Below are 17,974 nucleotides of genomic sequence, written 5' to 3' on the forward strand. Positions count from 1 at the left end.
CTAATAGGTATTTTCAGTATGTACCTTTTGTTCCATAGGAATCTATATTCCTACATTTTTTTTCATATAGGAAAACAAAATATTTGGGGTTTTTTTGTGTGTGTTTTTTCCTTCAGATGTTCAGCTGAAGGAGGACACAGTCAGCTCTAAAGAAATGCTCACCATTGAGAAGTGTCCATCATTTGCTCTGCAGCAGAGAATGCTTAATAGAGAGCACTCATGTTAATGTCAGGAATGTGGGAAGACTTTTTGTCAAGGCTCAAACCCTGTTCAATATGAGAGAATACATTCTAGTGAAAAACCCTGCAAACGTAAAGAATGTGGGAAGAACTTTAGTAATGGATATCAACTCATCATTCATCAGAGATTTCATATTGGTGAGAAACCTTATAAATGTAAGGATTGTGGGAAGACCTTTACCACCTTTTCATACCTTGTTCAATATCAGAGAATTCACACTGTTGAGAAACTCTATGAATGTAAAGATTGTGGGAAGGCTTTTATTAGAGGCTTAGCCTTTATTAAACATGGGAGAATTCATAGTGGTGAGAAACCATACGAATGTAAGGAATGTGGGAAGACCTTTGGTAGTAGCCATCAATTTACTATACATCAGAGTACTCATAGTGGTATGTAACCATACAAACGTGGGGAATGTGGAAAAGCTTTTATTAGTAGCTCATACCTTGTTCAGCATCAAAGAATCTGTAAAGGTGAGAAACCCTATGCATGTAAGGAATGTGGGAAAGCTTTTATAGTGTGTGGAAAGCTTCATCGGCATCAGAATCTTCATACTGGAGAAAAAAACTTTTGTATGTAAAGAATGTGGGAAGGCCTTCAGTACCTTCTCATACCTTGTTCAATATGAGCGAATTCACACTGGTGGAAAACCCTATGAATGGAAAGAATGTGGGAAGGCCTTCAGTAGTAACTCACCCCTGGTTAGACATCAGAGGATTCATACTGGTGAGAAACCCTATGAATGCAAGAGATGTAGGAAGGCCTTTACTGTGTATGGACAGTTAGAAAATATTCTCCCATTAGAGACTTCATAATGGGATTTAGAAAACATAAGAAAGCCTTTATCTGTCATTCTTGTGTATATGATATCTGAATCAGAATACTCTGGATTATGGCCAATTCGGAAAAGGTGGGAATCATCAATACAGCATGGATAGCATGAAATTTTATGACATTTCCTAATATGGCTGAATGAACTAGTGAATAAAAAAACCTTCCAGTTACTCTTAAATCACTGCTGAACAGATAATTCATCCTGATTTCTTAAGAACAGTTAACTATATATTGGAAAGCCTACCATAGCACAGATGTCAATTCTCATCATTGTCATGCCACCACCTTCAACCTGTTTGGCAGTAGGCCCCTTACTTTTTATTTCAGGGCATTGCTTTAAAATGGTGGTGATTGTAAAAACCTATGCTTGTTATTTATTATTAGCATTTTTTTAAACTGCTAGTGAAATTTTGAAAGTAAGACCCTGCAGGAGTAGTTAATTTAGAAATGCCCTTATATTTATATATCCATTGTACAATTTTGGATAACTCTTTCTGGATAAAACTTCGTAGAAAAAAAGAAACACAAGAGGATATTAATTTAGAACTCATCTCTTAAGTTGAATCAAACAATTCTTGAAAGATACCCAGGCTTTTAATGTGTGTGAAGTTGTTGAGAATAACCTATATAATCTACATTCTTTATCCAAAACTCAGCATAGGTTCAAAATTAATAATGGGATAGAAAAATGTCCACTTGGAAATTTCCTTTCTAACTTTTTTTTTAAAAAGATTTTATTTATTTATTTGACAAACAGAGATCACAAGCAGGCAGAGAGGCAGGCAGAGAGAGAGGAGGAAGCAGGCTCCCTGTTGAGCAGAGAGCCCGATGCGGGGCTCGATCCCAGGACTCTGGGATCATGACCTGAGCCGAAGGCAGAGGCTTTAACCCACTGAGCCACCCAGGCGCCCCTCTAACTTTTTTTTTCATAGAAATTTCAACATAGAGAAAAGTTGAAAGAATAGCAAAATTGCCACCATCTTTGGTAACATTTTGCCTTATTTATCTCTATATATTTTTTAAAGATTTTATTTATTTATTTGACAGAGAGAGAGAGATCACAGGTAGGCAGAGAGAGAGGAGGAAGCAGGCTCCCAGCCGAGGAGAGAGCCCGACTCGGGTCTCAATCCCAGGACCTTGGATCATGACCCAAGCTGAAGGCAGAGGCCCCAACCCATCGAGCCACCCAGGTGCCCCATCTCTATATTCTTATCTTTCCATGTGTACATGTTTATTTCTACATGTAAGAGGAAGTTGTTGACTTTACTCCTAAATGTTAGCCTTTTACCCTAGAGTCCCACCTTTTTTACATGATCTTTTGGGAAAAGTCCAAGGAAGTTGTATTAGAGAATGTCTCACATTTTCTGTTTCCTCACACTGTCACCTAACTTGTTCCTCTACCAAGATTTTTTTCCATGTTGGAAGTTACACATTTTGTTGGGTTCTGAAGAACACTTCCAAGGTAATTCTGCATTTTTTGTAAACATAACATCGGTGTTTCCCATAATTAGTAATACTAAGAATTGAAGCTTTGGTAGGGTCGTCACTGCTGGAGCTTTCTATTGTATAGCTTCTTTTGCAATTAATGATCTGAATAGTGATATTTTTAACATCTCAATTTGGGAAGTGATCATGTGTATCCATAAGTTTAGGACTGGATTAAAGAGAAAACCAAACATTATGAAATAACGTTCTACTCAGAGAAGATAATGAGATGCCTGTGTATCAGAAATTTTGATATGAGGGCATAACTGTAATTGGAACATTAATTTTTAAAAAATTTTTATTTATTTATTTTGAAAGAGAGAGAGCGAGCGAGCTCACGAGCATGAGTGGGGGGAGGGGCAGAAGGAGAAGCAGACTCCACACTGAGCACGGAGCCTGATGTGGGGCTTGATCCTAGGACTTTGGGATCACTGCCTGAGCCAAAGGCAGACACTTAACTAACTGAGCCACCCAGGTGTCCCTGGAACATAAATTTTAAAAATAACAAAGTTGGGATGCCTGGGTGGCTCAGTCAGTTAAGTGGCTACCTTCAGCTCAGGTCATGATCCCAGGGTTGTGGGATTGAATCCCGCATCAGGCTCCTTGCCCAGCAGGGAGTCTGCTTTTCTCTCTGCCTCTGTCTGCCACTCTGCCTGCTTGTGTTCTCTCTCTCTCTCTCTGACAAATAAACAAAATCTTTAAAAAAGTCAATTAATTAAAAGCTTACTGTCACAGAGTATGCAATGAATAAAGCTTTAAGGGACAATCATACACATTTGTTCTAGGACAAAGCTCAACAGTATGAGTTTTGAATTCTTGAATTCTCTCTCCCATTGAGTTGCCTTTTGAAAATTAGTAGACTATGTAATATTTATTTCAGAATATTCTTCTATACCATTGTACCATGTGTCTATCATTCTAACGATACCAAAGAGTGTTGATTACTGCACATTTCAAAACTGCTACTGCTTTGTTGAAAGTCTTTTTCAATTACATATTTTAAAATCAGCTTGTCAGTTGCTATGGGGGAAAATGTTTTGGGGGATTATCATGTAGATTGTATTAAATCTACAGTTCAATATGGAGATAACTCACATCTTAACAGTGTTGAGTCCACCAATTCATGAACATGTTTTTTATTTAGGTCTTTAATTTCTCTTAGCAGTGTTGTGTAATATTCAGTCTTCCACATATTTTGTTGAACTTATCCTTAAGTATGTCATAATTCTTGAGGTTATGATACATGCTGTTGTTGAATACATATAATATATATAATGTTGAGAAGTATTCCTTATGGGTGAACCACAGTCCGTTTGTCCATTCACCAGATACCAGTTTTGGTTGTTTCCAGGTTTTGGCAATCATGAATGAAAGCACTGCTCTCACTTTTGTGTGGACATTTTCATTTCTTCAGGTAAATACCTAGGAGTAGATGTGCTGTCATATGGTAACTATATGTTTTTAACTTTAGGAGAAATTGCCAGACTATTTTCCAAAGGAACTGTACTAATTTACATTCCCAACATCAGTGTGAAAGTTCCAGTTGTTACACTGTTGTCTATACTTGGTATTGTCAGTTTGTTTTTGTTTTCAGGTACTCTAATAGGTGTCTGATGGTACCTCACTGTGTTTTTAATTTGCATTTTCCTAGTGGCTAATATGTTCACCACTTTTGCAAGTGATTATTTAACATCCACGTATCTTGCGAAGCATTTATGTATTGGGCTGTTTGTTCTCATACTGTTGAGTGTTGAAGAGTTTATTATATATTCTAGATATAAGCTCTTTGTTAGATGTATGATTTATAAATATGTTTTGTCCAACCCAGTTTGTCTTTTTATTATCTTAACTGTTGTTTATAGAGCAAAGGTATTTAATTTTTCATGTACTCCCATTTTGTTGGCTTAACTTATGGATAGTATTTTTATCTAAGAACTCTTTACCTAACCCAAGGTCATGAAGATAGTTTCCTGTATTCCCTTCTCAGAGTTTTTTGTTTAACATTTTGTGTCTATGATTCATTTTGAAATAATTTTTGTGTAATATGTGCAGTTACAGGTTGAAGTTCATTTTTTTTTGCATTTGAATGTCCAATTGTTCCAGCACCACTTGTTGCAAAGGTTATTCTTTCTTTATTGAATTACCTTTGAACTTTTGTCAAAAATGAATCTTCCACCTCCCAGTAAATATCATCGTGCCTATGACTGGTCCAAGGAAGATTAGATGTATCAGAAAAATGTTATGAATAATGATTGAGACCATTCAACAACTTCTGATTCATCTATAACCGTTTCCTTCTTTGATTATATATTTTGGACTCCATGGGCTCCATAGTATTTATGTTGGAGCCCCAGCCTCCATCCAGACCCTCCCCTACCATGATGGCCACTCACATCATCATCTGAGTTTTTATGTCTCCATTTATCTTTTCCATTTTGCTACTATATAGTACTCATTTTGATGGAGTTTGAATGTTTCCTTTCTGTGTAAACTATGCAACATCCAAAAATATGATTATAGATACTGATATCTGGTATTATCCAGATGAAATGATGGTACCCAACACAACTCTACCATAATTAGAAGCACACAGTTTCAAGTCAGCAGTGTTAGTGCCTCATTTTTTTCCATGTTTTTTTAAAATTAAGGCATAATTAACATATAATATTAGTTTCAGGTATGTAGCATAATGATTCAACATTTGTATATACACTGTGAAATGGTGGCTATAATGTCTAGTTTCCTTCTATCATAGTATAAATCTATATAGATCATACAATATTGTTGACTGTAGCACTATGCTGTATATTACATCCCTGTGACTTATTTTATGACTAGAAATGTTACATCTTGACCTCCTTCACCCATTTTACCTACCCCCCTTCTGGCAACCACAAATTTGTTCTCTGCATCTGTGCTTTGTTTTTCTGTATTCCATATATAAGTGAAATCATATGGTATTTGTTTTTTCCTGATTTATATCACAATATAATACCCTCAAGATCTATCCATGTTGTTGTAAATGGCAAGATTTTATTCTTTTTATGGCTGGATAGTATTCCATTGTATATAAATACCACATTTTCATTATCCCTTCATCCATTGATTGTTCCCATAATAATACTGCAATGAACATAGGGGTACATATATCTTTTTGAATTAGTGATTTCATTTTCTTTGGATAAATACCTAGAAGTGGAAATGCTGGATTGTATGGTAGTTCTAGGTATTTATTTATTTCATTTTTTGAGGAACCTCCATACTGTTTTCCATGGTGGCTGCACCAATTTACATTTCACCAACAGTGCACAAGGATTCTCTTTTCTCCACATTCTCATTGAAACTTGTTAATTATTGGTTTTTTCCCCAAAAGCGATTCTGACAGGTGTGAGGTGAGATCTTATTGTGGTTTTGACTTGCGTTTTCCTGATGACTGGTAATAAACATCTTTTCATATGCCTGTGGACATATGTCTTCTTTGGACCTGTATGTCTTCTTTGGAAAAATCTCTGTTCAGATCTGCCCATTTTTTAATTGGATTGTTTTTTGCTACTTAGTTGTATGAATCCTTTATATATTTTGGATATTAACCCCTTATCAATGAGTCATTTGCAAACATCATCTCCCATTCAGTAGGTTGCCTTTTTATATTGTTGATGGTTTCCTTCATTGTGCAGAAACATTTTAATTTATCTAGTCCCATTTGTTTACTTTTGCTTTTGTTGCCATTGCCTCTGGAGTCAGATCCAAAAAATACCTCCAAGAGCAACATCAAGGAACTTGCTGCCTGTTTTCTTCTAGGAGTTTTATGGTTTCTCATCTATTATTCAAGACTTTAATCCATCGTGAGCTAAAGTTTGTGAATGGTGTAAGATGGTGGTATAGTTTCATTCTTTTGCATGTGGTTATCTGGTTTTCCCAGCACCATTTATTGAAGAGACTGTCTTTCCCCAATTGTATATTCTTGGCTCCTTTTTCAGAACTTTAATTGACTGTGTATGCATGGATTTATTTATGGGCTCTCTATGCCATTATGTAGGTTTTTGTATCTGCCCAGCTTTTATCTTCTTTCTCAAGATTGCTTTGGTTATGTAGTACAAATTTTGTGGTTCCATAACAAATTTTAGGATTGTTCTATTTCTATGAAAAATGCCATTGGGATTTTGATAGGAATTACACTGAACCCATAGATTGCTTGGGGCAATATGGACATTTTAACAATATTATTTCTTCCAATCCATAAGCATGAAATATCTTTAGATTTATTTGTCTTTGATTTCTTTTATCAATGTCTTTAAAATTTCAATGTAAGGATGTTTCACCTCCTTGATTAAATTTACTGGTTGTTTTATTCTTTTTGATGTAATTGTAAGTGGGATTGTTTTCTTAATTTTTTCTGACAGTTTGTTAGTATATAGAAACAACTGTTTTATTTCATATCCTGCAACTTCATGGAATTTATTAATTCTGATATTTTTTTTGAATCTGTAGGGTTTTCTATATATAAAATCTTATTGTCCACAAATAGTGATAGTTTTATTTCTTCCTTTCCAGTTTGGATGTCTTCTATTTCTTTTCTTTACCTAACTGCTCTGGCCAAGACTTGCAATACTGTATTGAATAAAAGTGGAGAGAGTGAGCATTCTAGTCTTATTCCTGATCTTGGAGGAAAAGCTCTCAGCTTTTCACTGTTGAGTATGTTTGCTGTGACTGCTATAAATGGCCTTTATTATGTTGAGATTGATCATACTATACCCACTTTATTGAAAGTTTTTTTAATCATAAATTGATGTTGAATTTTGTCAAATGCTTTTCCTGTAACTATTGAGATGATCATATGATTTTGATTCATTTTGTTAATGTAGTTTATTACATTGATTGATTTATGGCTGTTGAACCATACTTTAATGCCTGGAATAAATCCCACTTAATCACAGTGTATGTTCTTTTTAATGGATTATTTTATTTGGATTGCTAATATTTTGTTGAGGATTTGGTATCTATGTTAGGCATATTAGGCATTAGGCATATTGGCCTGCAATTTTCTTTTTCTGTGGTGTTCTTGTCTGGTTTTGATATCAGGGTAATTCTGGCCTTGTTAAATAAGTTTGGAAGGATTTCCTCTTCTTTTTTCTTAAGAGTTTGAGAAATTTTTCTTTGTCTGAATACCTACTCACATATTCTACCTCCCCAGAAGTATCAATCAGTGTTAATTTGGTATGTATCCACTTCACAGAAATTTCACTTACATTTTTTTGATTCTTTGCCCAATCCTTTCATGACAGCTTAAACTCATAGAAAGCTTCATACTTGTTTTTTCTGCAATGTCATACAGATGTAATGGCATGTAAGACCTTTTTGCTTATCTTTTTAAAGAAGTCTCCTTCTGGGCTCACTTTTATGTGTTTTATGTATTTTATGTGTTTTATGTATTTTAACCCATAATGGTCTATATTCTCTCTATTGCTCAAATTGTAACAGGCCAGAGATGTATCTCACTTCTCTGTGTCTGGAGAGGACTATATTAGTTTTTAATAACTTTTTATTATTAAAATTTCCAAATACAGTTTATTTTTTTATTAGTTTTTTTTTTTTTTTTAATTAATAGAAACGGACCAGCATACCCAGAATATCTGAAGGTGGGGCTGAGGTAAATACCATTTCCTTGCTTGGGCAGGGCCTTGCATGGTTTGAATCTTGCAGAAGAAGGGACTAATAGGGCTTTCTTATCAGCTTGCCCAAATGTGAGACACAAGAGGAAGAAAAGCCTTTTACTGTAAATAAAAATGAACTTAAAATGGATCACAGACTGAAATAAAATGTAAAAGTACTAAATATTTAGAAGGAAATAAAAGAGGAAATTGTTAGGACTGAAGGGTAAGTGAATTATAAACAAACATTAAATGCACAAAAAATATCAAGAAAAGGATCTGTTTCCACAATTAAGAAAAAACAAAACGGGAAAAGTAGGGGCATCTGGCTGGCTCAAGTCAGTAGAGCATGTGACTCTTGACTCAGGGTTGTGAGTTCAAGCCCCACTCTGGGTCAAGAGTTTACTTTATATAAATCTTAAAGTAAAATGAAAACTAGGAAAAGAAAAGCAAAAGAAAACAAAATAAAAGATCTAAGTGGGAATCAGGGAAGTAAACAGACTAAACTCTAAGGTCGATGAAACCAAAAGCCTTAAGAAAAATAAAATAGATAAGCCTCTAGCCAAGATTTACCATATTAAAAAAAGAAAATACACACATTATCAATATCAGGAATGAGAAAGGAGACATCGCTACAGATTATACAAATACTGAAAGGGAATAAGGGAAAATCATGAAACTATCTATACCAATAAATGAACAACTTAAATGAAATGGACAAATTCCTTTAAAGGCAGAAATAACTGAAGTTTACATAACAAAAAAATAGATAACCTGTGTAGTCCTATATCTATTAAGTTAAATTTGGAATTAGAAATCTTTGCATAAAAAAAAAAAGAAATCTTCGCATAAAGTTATTTACATCCATTGCATCTCTGTGATGGAAATAAAATACAATGGTGTACTACTACATATAGTTTCCCAACTTCCCAATCAGGGACAGCATGTCATACCTTGAAAATGGCCACATGGTAAACACTCTAACTCAGAGCTTGACTTATTGTTTCATTAGCTGTGACGATTTAAGAAAATAGACATGTTAATAATTCAAATTAAAAGGGTATTGTTTTCTATAGTTTTCTATTGGGGACAACATAAAATTTTGAGGAAATATTTTCAATATTCAAACTAATTACCTCAAAGTAAATGTTACCAATATCATTGATGAATGACTGAAATTCCAACAAAGTTCTTTGCTGTTTCATTGTATTCTTGTTAATGAAAAGAGGAATATTAACCAACATTTATTTCAACAATAAGCAAAAGATATGAATGCAAAGACATTTTACCAAAGATATGTGGGTGGTAAATAACATTTTAAAAATGCTCAAGGTCATGAGTCATTAGATAAATGCAAGGTAAAGCCACAGTAAGATTCTACTACTACCCACCTGTTAAAATGGCAAACATTAAAAACATTGATCATAGCAATTGTTGCCTAGTATACGGAAGAACTGGAATTCATTCACTGCTGGGGGAAAGTAACATGGTATAAGCACTTTAAAACACAGTTTGTCCATTTCTAAAAATTTAAATATTCCTCTGCCCTGTGACAAAGGTACTGTACTCCTAGATTTTATCACAAAGGAAACGAAAGCCTCAGCCCCTATGAAGACCTGTACATTCATGGTCATAGCTTAATTTTTAATAGCTAAAAACCCATGTCACTTAACATATAAAAAGGTTAAAAAGTTACAGTGCATTTGAATAAGGATTCTGCGAAGACAGTAGATAAGAAGCATTAGGAAGTCATCTCCCTACTCTGACAAAAATTGTACTGGCAGAATGTGTCTATTGTAACTATTTTGGAACTCTGGGGTCCATTCAAAGGCTTATAACTTCCAGAGGAAGGCTTAAGCAGCAGTAAATGACAGTTAATTTGGGTCAGTGTCAGTCCTTAGCACTGTAGCAGCTCCCATCCCTTATCCCCTTGCCCTGTGGCAGGCAGCCATTTGTGTGTCCCTGGAGGACCTTGCATGCAATTTTTGGGAATCTAGGTAGGACCCCACTCTCCAAATATTGAGGATCTGTGCTCCAACCTGATTGCAGAGGTGAAAACACAGAGTGGGCAGCCATTTGTGCAACCCTTATCCAATTGCTGCAAGCCCCTCCCTCTCCGGCAGAGTGACTTCCAGGGAATTTAAAGTACCAGCACATTTTTTCCCCTCCATTGTTTCTTTCTCTCTTTTGGGAGCCAAATATTTAGGATTAAGACATTCCAAAGCAACATATACAGGAGAATTTTGAAAGTCAAGGCACAGGCTCAGAAAAGACCTGAGATCCACCACAGGCTGTTCCCCAGCACAGACAGCTTATGACAACTGAATTTTAAAAATTAAGTAAAAATGGCAAACCCTGGGGAAAGATTAAGAATCTTATTTCCAGAGTTAACACATTATTAAATTTAAATTGTCCACTGTTCCAAAAAAAAAAAATCACAAGGCATATAAAGAAACAGGAAAGTATGGCCCATTCAGAGGGAAAAAAAATCTTCAGAAACTATCTCTTAAGAAGATCTGATGGCAACTCTACTAGACAAAGACTAGAATGACTATCTTACAGATGATCAAATAACTAAGGAAGACAAGGAGAAAGGCAAGAGAGTACTGTATGAACAAAATGGAAATATTACATGAGATACAGAAAACATAAAAAGAAATAAAAAAAAAATTCTGGGGCTAAAATTACCGTAACTGCAATGAAAAATTTGTAGAGGGATTCAAAAGCAGATGTGAGAATACAGAAGAATCAGTGAACTTCAAGATAGGAAAATTAAAAGAAAAAAGATTAAAGTGAACAGAATATAAGGCACCTCTGGAACATCTTCAAGCAGAACAATATATATATTGTAGGAGTCCCAGGAGATGAGAGAAAGGAGAGAGATAACTTGAAGAATTAACTTCCCCAATTTGATGAAATACATGAATATAAGCATCCAAGAAGCTCAATGAACCTCAAGGATAAATTCAAGGAAGCCCAAATCAAGACAAATTACAGTCAAAACACAAAGATAGAAAAATCTGAAAGGCACAAGAGAGAGGACTTGTCACATACAAAGGATATTCAGTAAGATTATCCACAGATTCTTCATCAGAATCCTTAGAAGCCAGAAGGCAGGGGCTGGTACATTCAAAATATTAAAAGAAAACAGAAATGGTAACCATGAATCATATATCTGGTAAAATTGTCTTTCAAAAGGAAGGAGAAATTAATTCCTAGATAAGCAAAATCCAAGGAAGCTTGTTACCACTAGATCTTCCCAGCAGGAAATGCTAAAGGGAGTCCTTCCTCTTGAAATCAAAGGGCATTATGAAGGCATAAAGATCACTTGTAAATATAAATACATGGACAATTTACCATTTTAAAAATTCTACATGACTTGGGGCACCTGGGTGGCTCAGTGGGTTAAGGCCTCTGCCTTGGGCTTGGGTCGTGATCCCAGGGTCCTGGGATTGAGCCCCACATTGGGCTCTCTGTTCAGCAGGGAACATGCTTCCCTTCCTCCCTCTCTGCCTGCCTCTCTGTGTACCTGTGATCTTTGTCTGTCAAATAAATAAATAAAATCTTAAAAAAAAATTCTACATGATTTAAAAGTTTATGCAGGAGGCACCTGGGTGGCTCAGCTGTTAAGCGGCTGCCTTCAGCTCAGGTCATGATCCCACGGTCCCTGCATCAGGATCCCTGCTCATTTGGAAGCCTGCTTCACCCTCTCCCACCTCCCCTCTTTGTGTTCCCTCTCTTGCTGTGTTTCTCTCTGTCAAATAAATAAATAAAATCTTTTTTAAAAAGTTCATGCAGCTTGTGCATTTTTAAGAACAATTATTAGCCTATGTTTTGGACATAAAATGTATAGTATTAGTATCAATAACTGAAAGAGCTGGGGATGGAATTACATGGGAGCAGAGTTTATGTATGGTATTGAAGTTAGGTTGATATAAATTAAACATAGAGTGTTAATAAATTTTTTAAAACATTTTATTTATTTATTTGACAGAGATCACAATTAGGCAGAGAGGCAGGCAGAGAAAGAAGGGAAGCAGGCTCCCCACTGAGTGGAGAGCCCGATGTGGGGCTCGATCCCAGGACCCTGGGACCATGACCTAAGCCAAAGGCAGAGGCTTAACCCACTGAGCCACCCAGGCACCCCAGAGAGTCAACAATTTTTGAATATTCAAGATAATCTCCATGGTAACCACAAAGAAAATAGCGATAGAATATACACAAAAGGAAATGAGAAGGGAATTAAAACACTTCACATTAAAAAAAATACAAAAACAAAAGACAGTAATATAGGAAATGGAGGACAAAAAAGCCATAGAGAAAACAAATAGCAAAATCACAGAAGTAAATCCCTCATCGTAATTATGTCAATGTAAATGGATTAAACTCTCCAATCAAAAGACACAGACTGACACAATGGGTGTTTAAAAATTATCTAGCTATATGCTGTCTACGGAGACTGACTTTACAGCCAAAGACACAAGTAGGTGGAAAGTGAAAAGATGGAAAAACATTCCATACAAGTAAGTTTACAACATAAATTTGGACGTTTTTCTATCCTAATAAAAGGTTTTATACGGCAAAAGGTGTAACAATGATAAACATTTATGAAACTATTAACAGACCAAGAAAATATATAACTCAAAAATTGACAGGAAAAGACAGTTTTACAGTAGTTGGAGACTTCAATATCCTGCTCTCAATAATGGAAAAAGTCATTAAGGAATTAAAGGTCTTGAACAACATAATAAACCAGTCAGATCTAACAGAAATGTACACAATACTCTAGCCATCATCAAGAGAAAACATTGTTCTCAAGTGCATATGGGACATTTCCATGATAGACCACATTAGGTCACAAATTAAAGCTTAATAGGTTTCAAAAGATATTATACAAACCATTTAATCTCAACAGGATGAAGTTAGAAACCGACAAAAGGCAAACTGGAAAATTCACATATCTGTGGAAATTAAATAATACATGCTTAAACAATTAATGGAACAAAGGAGAAATCACAAGGAATATTAGAAAATACCCAAGAAGAAAGAAAACAAAAACACAGGGCACTGGGTGGTTCAGTCGTTTAAGTGTCCAACTCTTGATTTTGGCTCAGGTCATGATCTCAGGATTGTGAGATCAAGCCCCAGGTCAAGCTTTAGGCTCAATGCACAGTCTGCTTAGGATTCTCTTCCTCTCTTTCTGGCCCTCCACCTCCTGCCCATATGGGCACGTGCACAGGAAGGGAGGGAGGGAGGGAGGGAGGGAAGGAAAAAGGCTTATATTAAAAAAGATCTCAAATCAACAACCTTACAAAGAGCTAGAAAAAGAGCTAAACCAAGAGTTAGACAAAGTTAAGAAATACTAAAGATGAGAGATTTTAAAAATAGAGAATAGAAAAACAATAGAGAAAAACAAATCCAAAAGATGGTTCTTCATAAAGATTAACAAAATTGACCAATCTTTAGCTAGAGTGACTAAAAGAAGAGAGAAGACTCAAATTACTAGAATCAGAAATACAAGTGGAGACATAACTACCAATTCTACAGAAATAAAAAGGATTGTGAGAGTACTTTGAACAATCGTACACACACACGAAAAAATGGAACCTAGGTGAAATAGACAATCCTTAGAAACACAAATCCTATCAAGACTGAACCATGAGAGAATATCTGAATAAACTTATAATTAGAGGGGCGCCTGGGTGGCTCAGTGGGTTGGGCCGCTGCCTTCGGCTCAGGTCCTGGTCTCGGGGTCCTGGGACAGAGCCCTGCATCGGGCTCTCTGCTCGGCAGGGAGCCTGCTTCCCGCCTCTCTCTGTCTGCCTCTCTGCCTACTTGTGACTTATCTGTCAAATAAATAAATAAAACCTTTAAAACAAACAAACAAACAAACAAACAAACAAAAAAACCTTGTACTTAGTAAGTATAATGAATAAAAACCAAAACCCTCCCCAAACAAAGCTCTGGACCCAGTGACTCCATTGGGGAATTATACACATTAAAGAAATAGCACTAATGTTTGTTAGGATTTTCCAAAAAGTTGGAAGAGGAGAGAATAATTCCTAATTCATTTGCCCTATACCAAAGCCAGAAAATGATACACAAGGAAAGTACAGACCAATATTACTTACGAACATTGGTACAAATATCTTCAACAAAATACTAGCAAACAGAATTTAGCAGCATACTGAAAGGATTACACACCATGTTTTTTTTTTTTTTTTTTTTTTTTTTTTTTCAAAGATTTTATTTATTTATTTGTCAGAGAGAGAGAGAGGGAGAGAGAGTGAACAAGCACAGGCAGGCAGAGTGGCAGGCAGAGGCAGAGGGAGAAGCAGGCTCCCCGCTGAGCAAGGAGCCCGATGCGGGACTCGATCCCAGGACGCTGGGATCATGACCTGAGCCGAAGGCAGCTGCTTAACCAACTGAGCCACCCAGGCGTCCCTACACACCATGTTTAAGCGGGATTTATTCTTGGAAGGCAAGGAAGTTTCAACATATGAAAATCGGTGTAATATACATTAATGGAAGGAAAAACCATAGGACCCTATCAATTGATGCAAAAAAAGCATCTGACAAATCCAACATCCTTTCACCATAAAAACACTCAAGAAGCTAGGACAGAGGGAAACTATATCTATCAGGACAGATACTATTCAAGCACTTAAAACAAATTTTTTTTTAAAAGATAAAACAAGCATTGCTGAGGATGTGGAAAAATCAGAATCACTGGTAGGAATATAAAATGATAGAGCAACTGTGGGAAGCAGTATGGAGGTTCCTCAAAAAATTAAAAATATAATTACCATATGAGCCAGTAATTCCACTTCCAGATATACCTATAAAGAAAGCGAGGGGGTGCCTGGGTGGCTCAGTTGGTTAACTGTATGCCTTCAGCTCAGGTCATGATCCCGGAATCCCAGGACGGAGACCTACACTGGGCTCCCTGCTCAGCAGGGAGTCGGCTTCTCCCTCTGCCCCTCACCCTACTCCTGTCTCTCTCTCCTGTTTGCTCGCTCTCAAATAAATACAATCTTAAAAAATAAAACAACAATAGAAGGCAAGGTCTCAAAGAGATAGTTGTACACCCATGTTCATAGCTGCATGGTTCACAACAGCTAAAGGTGGAAGTAAACCAAATAACCATTGACAGATGAGTGAATAAGCAAAATATGGCACAGAAATACAATGGCATATTATTCAGCCTTAAAAAGAAATTCTGACACATGGCATAAAACACGGATGAACCTTGAGGACATTAAGCTAAGTGAAATAAACCAGCCACAAGAAGACAAATACTAGATGACTCTATTCATAGGAGGTACCTGGAGTAATCAAGTTCAGAGAGACAGAAAGTAGAAGGGCAGTTTCCAGGGGCTTGGCGGCGGGGAGAGACTTTGGAGTTATTGTTTAATGGCTACACACTTTTGGTTTTGCAAGAAGAAAAGAGCTTGGGATGTGAATGGTGGTGATGGCTGTACAATATGAATGTACTTAATACTCCTGAACTATGCACTTAGAGATGGTCTGGATGGTAAATTTTATGTTATGTGTATTTTACCAGAGATTTTTTAATTTAAAAAATAAAGCATAAAAAACTGTGATCAATTCACTTGAGAGCCCTATGCAACAGCAAAAAGAATGACCTGTTCATACACATAGCAAGGATAATTCTCCAGATAATTACATTGTGAAAGAAAATAGACCAAAAATAGGAAATCAGTGGTTTACTGGGAAGGCAAGGAGGGATAGTAAAGGGCATGAGGTAGTTTTGTGGGTGATGGATAGGTCCATTGTCATGGTTCTGTGTTGGTTCCGAGTGTATACATACTGAAAAACTTCTTAAACGGTGCACATCAAATACGTACGACTGTTGCATGACAACTGTATCTCAACAAAGCATTTAAAGAAATTGTTGCACATAAAAATCTTATCTCCCATTCATGTCAGAAAATTAGAGGATTTGGCAATCCTACATTGACTCTCTCTCTCTCTCTCATGCCTTGGCAGCAAAAATGGCTATGTGACAAATGCTACACCCGTGGAGTACAGGATCTGCCTTCTCTCAGCCCCCGTTCTCCCACCAGTGCAGCAACAGCTGTGTCACGAAAAGTGCAGGGAGCCTTAGTACCCACAAAACCTTTAGATATTTGCTCTGTCAGTGACCTAAGTCATAGGACAGAGGTCTGGAGGGCCTGAGAATTTCTGCAAAGCCTGAATCCTGCACAGTCACATTCAAAGGAACATTTGTGGATGTACTTTTAGAACAGGTACATTCCCTCTAGCTTGCTACAGACTCGCCTATTCTACTCTCACGCCCAGTGTTTCCATACAAATTATGGTCTCAGCTGGGCCAGTAAATCTGACAGTTAGGACACCTGAATACCAGAGGCTAAACTTCAAGGCAAATGGCTCCTTGGCAAGTGTCAGGTAAACAGTGTCTACTTAACAGTGCTAGGGAACGTGAGGCATGCCGTGGAAACAGGGGGCCCTATTCATGCCGCTCCCCGATGCAGAGGAGGTTGTCACAACTGCCCCGTCCTCAGGGTCATCCCTGGCTCACAAAAATTCACGCCACTCAGATCCCAACATTAGGCCCACAAAGTCCTACCATCTTTCCCAGGAGAGGTTGAGTAGCAACACAAAGGAGGCCAAATCCGGACCGAGAGCTATTCTCCACCATCCTGCTCTTTCTCTGAGGCAATACATTTAGAAACCCTTTTCATTTGGTAGACCTCAACTGCGTTCTCAACCCACTTCCCAGTGATCAAAACACATCGGATTAAAGGTGGCTTGATCATTAAGGCAATGTAAAGTAGGTGCTTGTTGGGATGCGTAGGCTGGAGTCTGGATAAATCCATCATGAGCATCGTATGAGATCAGCCATGTCCTTGAAAGAAGGGAAACCTCTGCAAGCCGCCCAGCAGAACGCAGCTCAAGTCTTCACAGCCAAAGATATCGGTCATGTCCATAGCTACACTGGTCACAGAAGGAAGGAATGACATCTTCCTTTGGCCTCAGGCTACTCGGGAATCCCTCTCAGAAAAGGAAGAGGTCCGAACACAGGGACTGGCTGACACATATTCTTGGAGACCTGCCAGAGCTCTATGGCTTCTAACTCAAAGACTCGCAGTGGCAAAGGTCTGATAGAGTCCATGGTGAGAAAAATGCTACTTCGTTCCAGAAAGCTTCCAACAGAACTAGCATTCATAGGGACTCTGCCCATTGTGGACACTGGGATGAACAAGGTTCACCCCCTGGCTGATGGCCCCCCCATAAAGACTGATCTCAGGGCTTATCACCGGCGCACATCTTTGTGCTGGAGAGTGGTGCACACTCTCTGCACTCCTTTCTCTCGTGTGAATTTTCTGGTGCCGGACGAGGGTAGCCCTCTTGCTGAAGGTTTTCCCACATTCGAGGCACTCATAAGGCCGCTCACCGGTGTGAAGTCTCCGATGGCTATGGAGGCTGGAGCTGTGCTTAAAGAATTTCCCACATTCGGGGCACTGATAAGGCCGTTCCCCCGTGTGAAGTCTCCGATGGCTATGGAGGCTGGAGCTCTGGCTAAACAATTTCCCACATTCGATGCACTCATAAGGCCGCTCCCCAGTGTGGACTCTCTGATGCTTCATGAGGTCAGAGCTCCAGATGAAGGCTCTCCCACATTCGCTGCACCCGTAAGGCCGTTCACCAGTGTGGATGATATGATGTTGGATGAGACTGGAGATGCGGCTGAAGAATTTCCCACATTCATTGCACTTATA

General features: G+C 37.5%; 1 long non-coding RNA gene across 1 annotated transcript; it reads left to right on the plus strand.

Moving 5' to 3' along the window:
- The first annotated feature begins 2,078 nt into the window (after positions 1-2,078).
- LOC308358280 lies at positions 2,079-8,118 on the plus strand. The gene is made up of 3 exons (XR_013968313.1): positions 2,079-2,264; positions 3,911-3,973; positions 7,114-8,118. It is a non-coding gene; the product is annotated as an uncharacterized lncRNA (long non-coding RNA).
- The last annotated feature ends 9,856 nt before the right edge of the window (positions 8,119-17,974 follow it).

Source organism: Martes martes, assembly GCF_963455335.1.
Source record: "Martes martes genome assembly, chromosome: 17".
Classification (NCBI taxonomy): domain Eukaryota; kingdom Metazoa; phylum Chordata; class Mammalia; order Carnivora; family Mustelidae; genus Martes; species Martes martes.